General features: G+C 48.1%; 1 pseudogene; it reads right to left on the reverse strand.

Annotated features, from left to right (window-relative positions):
- LOC123067982 (protein DETOXIFICATION 40-like) overlaps nucleotides 1–8232 on the reverse strand; it is a 36186-nt pseudogene extending 27954 nt beyond the window's left edge.
- Nucleotides 8233–10477: the final 2245 nt, after the last annotated feature.

Here is a 10477-nt window from a genome sequence, read left to right on the forward strand (position 1 = left end):
GCCGTCCGCTGCGGACTCCGCAGGCGTCGTCCCGCCGCTCCTGCCGCAAGCGGATCACACTGCCCCGCTGGCGGGGTTGGCGGCGTCCGCCCCGGCCGCGGGCCTTGCGGCGTCCGCACCGGCCGCGACCTTTGCGGCGCCCGCCCTGGCTGCGGTCCCGCCTCCTCCCGGATCGGCTTCGGTGCCTCCGGCTGCCTCCATGGTGTTTGCACCCCAGGCAGCCTCCTCGATGGGATTGTCTTCGCCGCCGCCGTTTCACTTCGGTCATCTCATCACCATCAAGCTCTCCGCCGACAACTACATCTTCTGGCGTGCGCAGGTTCTCCCGCTCTTGGGGAGTCACTACCTGCTAGGCTACGTCGACGGATCGCTTCCCTGCCCACCCGCGCTGGTAGACAGCGTGCACGGTCCGGTCTACAATCCGGCCCATCGCGTCTGGACGGGGCAGGACCAGGCGAACCTCTCCCCCATCCAGGGGTCGCTCTCGCCGGCAGTTGCCGGCCTTGTTGTCTTCGCGAAGACGTCTCATGAGGCCTGGACCATCCTTGAGCGCACCTTTGCAGCGCAGTCCCAGGCTCGTGTCTCTGCACTCCGTCGTCAGCTTGGAGAGTGTCAGAAGCTTGACTCCACTGCCACTGAGTTCTACAACAAGGTCAAGGGCCTCGCCGACACATTGGCCTCCATTGGACAGCCCCTCACCGACTCCGAGTTCAACTCGTTTATTGTCAATGGTCTTGATGAGGAGCATGATGCCTTAGTCGAGATCATCAACGAGCGGGGCAACTCGACACCCATGCTGGCACACGAGGTTTTCTCTCGGCTCCTTCTCACTGAGCAACGGGTCGAGACTCGCCGCACCAGGGGCACTGGCTCCCTCTCGGCCAACGCCGCCACCAAGGGTGGCCGCTCTTCTTCATCACCCCGGTCTCCCTTGGGGCTGCCACCGTCGCCCGCCTCGGCCCCCCCACCTACTGCGACCTTACCGGGGGCTGGCGGTCCACGTGTGTGTCAGCTTTGTGGCCGCGATGGGCACTGGGCCTCCAAGTGTCATAAGCGCTTCCAGCGAAGCTTCCTTGGTCTTGGCAATGACGGCAAAGATACACGCAACAATGCCCGTCAGGTCGCCATGGCTGATCGTCCCGCGCCGCAGAAGCAACAGGGACACACTCAGTCCTACTCCATCGATCCACACTGGTACATGGACTCTGGGGCGACAGAGCATCTAACCAGCGAGATGGGGAAGCTTCACACTTGTGAACCCTATCATGGCTCCGACAAGATCCACACCGCCAATGGAGCAGGTATGCACATCTCTCATATTGGTCAAGCATCTCTTCTCACTAGACATGCCAATAGGAGTCTTCAGCTTCGCAATGTTCTTCAAGTTCCATCTGTGACCCGTAATCTTCTTTCAGTTCCTAAACTCACACGTGATAATAATATGCTTTGTGAATTTCACCCTTTTGATCTTTTTATTAAGGATCAGGGCACGAGGGACATTCTTCTTAGTGGGCGGTTGTGCCAGGGCCTCTACCGTCTGGAGCATCCTGGTGTCGCTCGTGTTTTCAGTGGAGTTCGGGTCTCTCCGTCACAGTGGCATGCTCGTCTTGGTCACCCGACCACACCTATTGTCCGTCATATTTTGCGTCGTCATGAGCTTCCTAGTTTGTCTAGTCATAAAGATGTAGCAGTGTGTGATGCTTGTCAGCAGGGGAAGAGTCATCAACTTCCTTTTTCGGAGTCCAGTCGTGAGGTGAAACATCCTTTAGAACTTGTGTTTTCAGATGTATGGGGTCCTGCTCAGACTTCTGTCAGTGGTCATAATTACTATATCAGTTTCGTTGATGCTTATAGTCGCTTTACCTGGCTTTACCTTATTAAACGCAAATCTGATGTGTTTGATATTTTTGTTCAGTTTCAAAAACATGTTGAACGTCTTCTCAAGCACAAAATTGTTCATGTCCAGTCAGACTGGGGGGGGGGCGAGTATCGCAACCTCAACTCTTTCTTTCAGTCGCTTGGGATAGCTCATCGTTTAGCATGTCCACATACACATCAGCAGAATGGTTCAGTCGAACGTAAGCATCGTCATATTGTTGAAGCTGGTCTTACTCTTTTGGCCCATGCATCTGTTCCGTTTCGGTTTTGGAGTGATGCTTTCACCACTGCATGCTTTCTCATCAACCGTACTCCTACTCGTGTTTTAAACATGAAGACTCCCATTGAGGTTCTCCTTAATGAACAACCTGATTATACCTTTCTCAAGGTATTTGGGTGTGCTTGCTGGCCGCATCTTCGTCCATATAACAAGCGCAAGCTTGAGTTTCGTTCTAAGAAGTGTGTTTTTCTTGGCTATAGCTCTCTTCATAAAGGTTACAAATGTCTTCATGTTCCCACTAATCGTGTCTATATATCTCGGGACGTCGTGTTTGTTGAGCATGTTTTTCCCTTTGCCAACCTTCCTGTGTCCACTGTCGAACCACCATCCCTGCATTCATCCTCTGTTGCTTCTGACCAATTTGATGATGTTGCATACTCTCCTTTGCTGTTACCTAACCATGGTGCAGGAACCAGACGTGGAGCTCGTTTGGAGCTGTTGGAGGATTCACCATCATCATCGTCGTCTTCTGGTGGGCACGTCGATCGCCCTATGTTGCATGGCATCGATTCGCGTGCCCATGCATGGTCACCCGACGAGCCCGTCGCGCCGAGCATCTCCACTGCTCGGTCCGTTTCGCCAGCGGCCGCCGAGTCGCCCGCGGCTCGGCCCGTCACGCCGTCTTCGCCTGCGGCTCGGCCCGTCACGCCGTCTTCGCCCGCGGCTCGGGTCCTCACGTCGCCTTCATCAGCGGATCGGACCGCGACACCGGCCGCGCCACGGCCCACTATGCCGAGCTCGCCATCGGCCCGGTCTGTGATGCCGGAGTCGCCAGCTGCTTCGTCTGCTCTGCCGGTTTCGCCGGTGGGTCGGCCTTCTTCGCCAACCGAGTCCGAGGCTACCGTGACTGGCTCCTCGTCACCGGCTCACTCATCAATGTCGCCGTCCTCCAGCCCGTTGCAGGCTGCTCCGTCGACCTCGGTGGTTCCTGTGTCCCGACCACATACACGCAGTCGCAATGGCATTTTCAAACCTAAGGAACGTAAGGATGGTATGGTTGCTTGGTTGGCTGCTTGTTTGGCTGCTGCTGTTGCGGATCCATCTTCTGAGCCTCGCTCATATCAGGCTGCCCTGCGCATTCCACATTGACGAGAGGCTATGGAGCAGGAGTTTCATGCTCTTCTTCGTAACAAGACATGGACTCTCGTTCCTCCACCACCACGGGTAAATGTTATTGACTCAAAATGGGTATTCAAAGTGAAGAAGCATTCGGATGGATCTATTGAGCGTTACAAAGCGCGACTTGTTGCTCGCGGTTTTCGGCAGCGTCATGGTCTTGACTATGAGGACACCTTCAGTCCTGTCGTCAAGCCTACCACTATTCGGCTTCTTCTCTCCATTGCTGTTTCTCGTGGTTGGTCACTTCGTCAACTTGATGTGCAGAATGCTTTTCTACATGGATTTTTGGAGGAAGAGGTTTATATGAAACAGCCGCCTGGTTTCTCTAATCCTGATCGTCCTGACTATATCTGTCGTCTTTCCAAAGCACTATATGGTTTGAAGCAAGCTCCTCGTGCCTGGCATGCCCGCCTTGCCTCTGCCCTTCGTGCTCATGGGTTTGTGCCGTCTACTGCTGACACTTATTTATTTCTTCTACAGAAGCCAGAAGTCACTATGTATCTTTTGGTATATGTCGATGATATTATCCTTGTCAGCTCTTCTCAGTATGCTGCTGATGCTCTTGTCTGCTCTCTTGGTGCTGATTTTGCGGTCAAAGATCTTGGGAAGCTTCACTACTTTCTTGGAGTTGAGGTCACTTCTCGTGCTACTGGTCTTGTCCTTACGCAGAAGAAGTACTCCTTGGAGTTGTTATAGAGAGCTGGCATGCTGAAGTGCAAACCGACCACCACACCCATGTCGTCTACCGACAAGATAACAGCTGTTGATGGTGAGCTTTTGTCTCCTGCGGATGCCACAGAGTACAGGAGCATTGTTGGTGGACTTCAGTACTTGACGATCACGAGACCAGATATCTCTTATGCTGTTAACAGGGTTTGTCAGTATCTTCAGGCTCCCAGAGATACTCATTGGGCTGCTGTTAAACGCATTCTTCGTTATGTTCAGTTCACCCTGACATTTGGTATGCATATTCGGCCGACTTCCTCTCGGGTCCTTTCGGCCTTCTCTGATGCAGATTGGGCTGGTAGCCCAGATTACAGGCGATCCACGGGGGGTTATGCAGTATTCTTTGGCTCTAATTTGATCGCCTGGAGTGCTCGGAAACAGGCTACTGTGTCACATAGCAGTACTGAAGCTGAGTACAAGGCTGTGGCTAATGCTACTGCAGAGATTATTTGGGTGCAGTCTTTGCTTCAGGAGTTGGATTTGTCTCAACCACAGCCTCCTATTCTTTGGTGTGATAACATCGGTGCTACATACCTTTCTGCAAATCCAGTATTTCATGCCCGAATGAAACACATTGAAGTTGACTATCACTTTGTACGGGAACGTGTATCACAGAAGCAACTCCAGATCAAGTTTATCTCATCTAAGGATCAACTTGCAGACATCTTCACTAAGCCTTTACCGCTGCCACAGTTTGAGGCTTGTAGGCGCAATCTTACCCTTCTCAGTTCTTTAGAAAGTGGCTAAGATTGAGGGAGGGTGTTAGACTATGTATAGCTTCTGTACCTATGTACGTATATGATACATATTGTAACACAACCATTATATATAATGAGATAAGCCACCCCTAGAGGGTTGTGCTGGTTCCCCAAAACTTATTGTCTTATATTGAGCAACAAGCAAGGAAACTTATGAATCTCAAGAAGCTCACTTAAAATTCAAATCCACTTAATATATTGCGTGTCTCTCGCATGATTACAAAGTAGGTGCATCTGGTCGACGAGTCCAGATTTCCATTTATGTGCAGTGTCCTTGGAAATTAAGGAGCAGACAACTAGAACGTCATGATTCGTACTACAACTATGTGGGGTCGAAATTGCATTTAGAGTTTATGTTAGAGGAAAAACATTCCAAATGACATAGGAAAGGCACAACTGGTAGCAATGATTACTTTTCAGAATATTGAATGTGATTATGGTTCACAATGATCTACGAAGGCACATCCTTAATTTTGTTTGTATTTTGTCTTTATTTGGATTTTAATGGAGCTTCACCTCTCTTGATCAAATTCATCATTATGAGTTTCATATTTCTCCCTCATGTCCTATAATTATTATTCTTACATAGCTTGCAAAACAATTTTGTATGTTTCTTGGGAAAACAGCATGTACAAGTCTTTCCAATAAAACAAAGAAAGATTTTCAACTGGTTCACCGTTTGGTGGATTCATGTTTGATTTGCTTGGTTTCCAGGCGGTCTTCTTATAAAACAGTAGTATTACACTAATTAAACTGTAGAAAATCATGTGAAACAAACAAAAAAGATTTTAAGATTAATGGATTAAAAAAAAGGGTAAATCACACCAAAACATTCAAGGAAAAAAAATGGAAATTAAAGTGTGAAACTGTTGATCAACAGCCAAGGTGATTTATCAATCTCAAGAAGCACATTGAAAATTCAAAGATGCTTATGATGAGTGTCTCGCATGATTACAGAGGAGGTGTATCTGGTCCCTGAGTTCAGATTTCAATTTATGTTCAGCGTCCTTGGAAAATGAACAAGCTGACGGCAGCATCATAATACGTACTGCAACTAAGTGGGGTCGAAATAGTACTTTAGTTTTTAGGTTAGAGGACAAAAATTCCAAATGACATGGGATCAATATGCTTATATCCGCTCGATGCTACATGTTAGGTTAATAAAAGCACTATTTATCGAACATGACATGAGATTGCTTTTAAGTAGGGTGACACATATGTGCCGACGAGGCATATGAATCCATCAACCTTTCACCCATAATCAAATGAGCTTGGATCTTGTCGTACCTACGCTATCAGTTAACTGATTAGTTGGTTGATTGAGAAGAGCAGAATATATAAACAACGACAACAACAGTCCAGTATATATATAGGCTGATGACAGGTTAAAGTCGTGCTTTGACTAAACCGGACACACTATACACTAGTAGACGAAAGAAGCAATTTTATTACCTATTTACTCTCTCCGTCCGGAAATACTTGTCATCAAAATGGATAAAAGAGGGTGTATCCACACATATTTTAATTCTAGATACATCTCTTTTTATTCATTTTGATGACAAGTATTTTCGGACGGAGGGAGCACAAATTAATAAAATATATGAAGCAAGGCCGGAGTGTTTTCTCTTAAAAGAAAGAAGCTACTATAGTAGACGGAGAGCCCTACCGTTTTATCTTAATAAAACAAGCAATTACCACCATATCAAAATAAGATGTTTTAGGCCAGTTTTTCAGGCTAAACATATTATATTTTGATACAGACATAGTACTATATTAGAGTGATACGGAGATAGCCTAAAAAACTGATCACCATGTAATCCAGTATTCCCTTGGTTTCCTATTCAGTGTCGTTGGTCTAGCTTCCGTCTAAGCAGTGGGTGGGCGTTGGCCATCAGCTAGCCATGGATGGTACCCACTGATTAACAGAGGAGAATATGCCTATGTATATGTACGTGCGCCACGGAAAAGAGTCCAAAATAGGTACTCCCTCCGTTCAGAATTATTTGTTTCGAAAATGAATGTATCTATTTAGATACATCCATTTCTGCGACAAGTAATTCCGAACGAAGGGAGTAGATGGCCACACAATATTAATTGCTGCTACCACTAGAAACCAATCCATCCATCGACCGGGATTCTTGCTGTCAAAAGTGCATTTATGTAACGTGGTCACAGTCACTGCATGTCGACATTTATGTAGTACTCCCTCCGTTCCCAAATAGTTGTTTTTCTAGGCATTTCAAATGGACTCAACATACGGATGTATGTAGACATATTTTAGAGTGTAGATTCACTCATTTTGCTTCGTATGTAGTCACTTATTAAAACCTCTAGAAAGATAAATATTTACGAACGGAGGGAGTAGTATGTAACGTGGTCACAGTCTTACGGACAATGGAGAGCACAGGTTGCCCTGTGACCACTTAGAGGAGAGGCAGCACGTCGCTTTGGACCATGTTCGTCGTCCCCTGCCAGGTGCACGTCGAGGAGAAGGCCCAGCTGGAAAGTCAGTAGGCAGGACGGGGCCACGGGTGCAGTGCCAACTACCAACTCGGCATGAATGACTGGACTGTGCCAAATGGGCCTGCCATACATCCACTAATGCAATCCAGCCCTACTAACGACGTCATGAGAGGAAAGGAAACAGTACTTGGTCTAAGCTGTGGGTGGGTGAGTTTCTGGCCATCGGCTCGCCAGCAGAGGACTGCGTGCCTGCGAGATCCACCACCCTCGCAAATATTTATTTTTTTTGAACCGAAAGGGGTTTCCTTCCATCCCAACTTTTATTCAAGCCAAGGCAAACCACAAATATAGACTGTTAACAGCGCTCAGCGGCAACCGGAGAGTAGCCGTCATAAAAGGATCAATCAGGGTTTTTAAACTATTCCCATTACAATAGTTTTAGGCAGTTCCAGGACGGGATACATAACCAGGTAAGCATACACCAGCTCACAATTAGATCAAAGCAAAGATGGCAAACTAGCAAAATGCAAACCCAGCGACCAAATGATCGGTGTCATGATATGCCATGCAAATGCACTCAGGTAACATGCTTCACTAATCATAAGAACAATACCGGGTCAACTATACCATGGACTAAACGAACATATCAGAAGCTCATAGCACTATTCTGATCATGATTATTCAGCAAACTAACCATCACTAATAGAAAACAGGGCTTTGGTTCGGGCCTGGCCAACCCATTAGTCCCGGTTCTTCACGAACCGGGACCAATGGGGGGCATTAGACCCGGTTCATGAGCCCAGGTGGCCAGCCGGGGCCTCGTGGGCATTGGTCCCGGTTCGTCTGAATCCATTTGTCCCGGTTCTAGGCACGAACTGGGACCAATGGTCCACGCTCCTGGCCCACAGCCATTGGTATCGGTTCGTGCCATGAACCGGTATAGAAGGGGGGATTTAGTCCCGGTTCATGCCACGAACCGGGACAAATAGGTTGACTATATATACCCATCGCCGCGGCTGAGCACTCTGTTTTTTTTGGCCGGCGAGGGGAGGGCATTTGGGTGCTCTAGTTCACCTCCTATGCACATGAGGTGTTCGATGAAATGCCCGAGCCACTCTAGTTAAGCTTTCTCCTCTCGAAGCTCGACCTCGGAGCTCCATTTTTCTCGAGATTTGTCTAGATTTAGCGGTCTGTCACGCCCCGTCCCCGTTTTCACCGCCATTGATCGACCGCGCCGATCTCGTCGCCGGCACCACCGTGGTAAACCTCTTGTTCTTATCTTCTTTATGATTTTCTTACTTTAGATAGAGACTTGTCTGATTTTCTTACTCTACATAGATACTTGTCTGATTTTCTTACTTTTGACACACATAATTATATATAATGCACGCAGATGAACCTGCAATGGATGTATGGTGACAGACATACCTCCGAGTACATTAAGGGCATGCATAATTTTCTCGAAGTGGCTGAGGAAAACAAGCAGAATGGTTTTATGTGTTGTCCATGCCCTAAATGTGGGAATACGAAGTCTTACTCTGACCGGAAAATCCTTCACACCCACCTGCTTTACAAGGGTTCCATGCCACACTATAATGTTTGGACGAGGCACGGAGAAATAGGGGTTATGATGGAAGACGGCGAAGAAGAAGAGGACGATGACAACTATGTGCCCCCTGAATACAGTGATGCTGCAACGGGGGAACTGCTGAAGATCAAGAGGAACCAGACGATGTGCCCAATGATGCTGCAACGGGGGAAGCTACTGAAGGTCAAGAGGAACCAGACGATGTGCCCGATGATGATGATCTCGGCCGGGTCATTGTCGATGCAAAGACGCAATGCGAAAGTGAAAAGGAGAAGCTGAAGTTCCATCGCATGTTAGACGATCACAAAAAAGGGTTGTAACCCAATTGCGAAGATGGCAACACAAAGCTGGGTACCGTACCGGAATTACTGCAGTGGAAGGCATAGAATGCTCTGCTTGACAAAGGATTTCAGAAGCTACTGAAAATATTGAAGAAGAAGCTTCCAAAGGTGCAGAAGATACATGCATGCCCTAATGACTGCATCCTCTACCGCTGTGCGTACAAGGATTTGAACGCATGCCCAGTATGCGGTGCATTGCGGTATAAGATCAGACGAGATGACCCTGGTGATGTTGACGGCGAGCCCCGCAGGAAGAGGGTTCCTGCGAAGGTGATGTGGTATGCTCCTATAATACCACGGTTGAAACGACTATTCAGAAACAAAGAGCATGCCAAGTTGATGCGATGGCACAGTGAGGACCGTAAGAAAGACGGGAAGTTGAGAGCACCCGCTGACGGATCGCAGTGGTGTAAAATCGAGAGAGAGTACTGGGCTGAGTTTGCACGTGACCCAAGGAACGTATGGTTTGGTTTAAGCGCGGATGGCATTAATCCTTTCAGGGAACAGAGCAACAATCACAGCACCTGGCCCGTGACTCTATGTATGTATAACCTTCCTCCTTGGATGTGCATGAAGCGGAAGTTCATTATGATGCCAGTTCTCATCCAAGGTCCTAAGCAACCCGGCAACGACATTGATGTGTACCTAAGGCCATTAGTTGAAGAACTTTTATAGCCGTGGAATGGAAACGGTGTTCGTGCGTGGGATGAGCACAGACAGGAGGAATTTAACCTGCACACGTTGTTGTTTGTAACCATCAACGATTGGCCCGCTCTTAGTAACCTTTCAGGACAGACAAACACGGGATACCACGCATGCACGCACTATCTAGCTGACACCGAAAGTATATACCTAGACAAATGCAGGAAGAATGTGTACCTGGGCCATCATCGATTTCTTCCGACCAACCATCAATGTCGAAAGAAAGGCAAGCATTTCAAAGGCGAGGCAGATCACCGGAAGAAGCACGTCATGCGTACCAGTGATCACGTACTTGCTATGGTCAATGATTTACACGTAATCTTTGGAAAGGGTCCCGACGAACTATCTGTTTCGAGTGATGCTGGGGGACACGCCCCATGTGGAAGAAGAAATCTATATTTTGGGACCTACCCTACTGGAAAGACCTAGAGGTCCGCTCTTCGATCGACGTGATGCACGTGGCGAAGAACCTTTGCGTGAACCTGCTAGGTTTCTTGGGCGTGTTTGGGAAAACAAAAGATACAACTGAGGCACGGGAGAACCTGCAACGTATGCACGAAAAAGACGGCATGCCTCCAAAGCAGTATGAAGGTCCTGCCAGCTACGCTCTTACCAAAGAAGA

The sequence above is a fragment of the Triticum aestivum genome, chromosome 3B, assembly GCF_018294505.1.
Source record: "Triticum aestivum cultivar Chinese Spring chromosome 3B, IWGSC CS RefSeq v2.1, whole genome shotgun sequence".
NCBI classification, from domain to species: Eukaryota; Viridiplantae; Streptophyta; class Magnoliopsida; order Poales; family Poaceae; genus Triticum; species Triticum aestivum.